Here is an 808-nt window from a genome sequence, read left to right as displayed (position 1 = left end):
ACATGCTAGGTTAACACTTCCCTTCAGGCAGCTTCAAATAAAAGTATTGTGAATTCAGCCATTGTCTACTGGCATAAGTATGACATTATCAATCCTCAGGCATTAGGTCACTCGTATGGCAGTGTTATGTAGGCTCTGTGTACGGCCTCCTCAAGTCAAGTGAAAAATAACTGTCTGTTTAACTGAAGCCAATAGTTTAAAGGAGGATGTCCTCACATCTCTTGTTATCTGATTAATCAGAGGGAAGCTCCAGGCTACTGTGTGAGAACGCTGACTAAATCCTTAATAGGGGAGCTCAATTCACCACCATTCATTGAGTCACTTCTAACGTTTCTGTATCATATCTATTTGAAATGTTACGGTTGGAAAATCTCCACAATTTGGCACCTAATTACCATTGAAGAATTTTGATTAGTTATTTATTTAACCTTTATTTAACTAGGCAAGTCAGTTAAGAACAAATTCTTATTTACAATGACGGCCTACCAAAAGGCAAAAGGCCTCGGGCGGGGATGGGGGCTGGGAGCTGGGATTAAAAATACAATTTAGGACAAAACACACATCACGACAAGAGAGACACCACAACACCATATAAATAGACACCTAAGGCAACAACATAGGGTATCTAGTTGTTACAGCTCATGATAGATATTTTTCATTGGATTTGTTTTGTTATCGCTGCCATGTCAAACTGAAATGCCATTAATATGGTAATGGTAACTCACGGGACACCGCAAGAAACACCTGTTCAGTTCAAGGGGACTATGGCCGACCATGTAAAGCAACACATTTCACTGCACCTAGCCGG

This window comes from Oncorhynchus keta, chromosome 35 (genome assembly GCF_023373465.1).
Source record: "Oncorhynchus keta strain PuntledgeMale-10-30-2019 chromosome 35, Oket_V2, whole genome shotgun sequence".
NCBI lineage: Eukaryota > Metazoa > Chordata > Actinopteri > Salmoniformes > Salmonidae > Oncorhynchus > Oncorhynchus keta.
Note: the sequence above shows the minus strand (reverse complement) of the source record.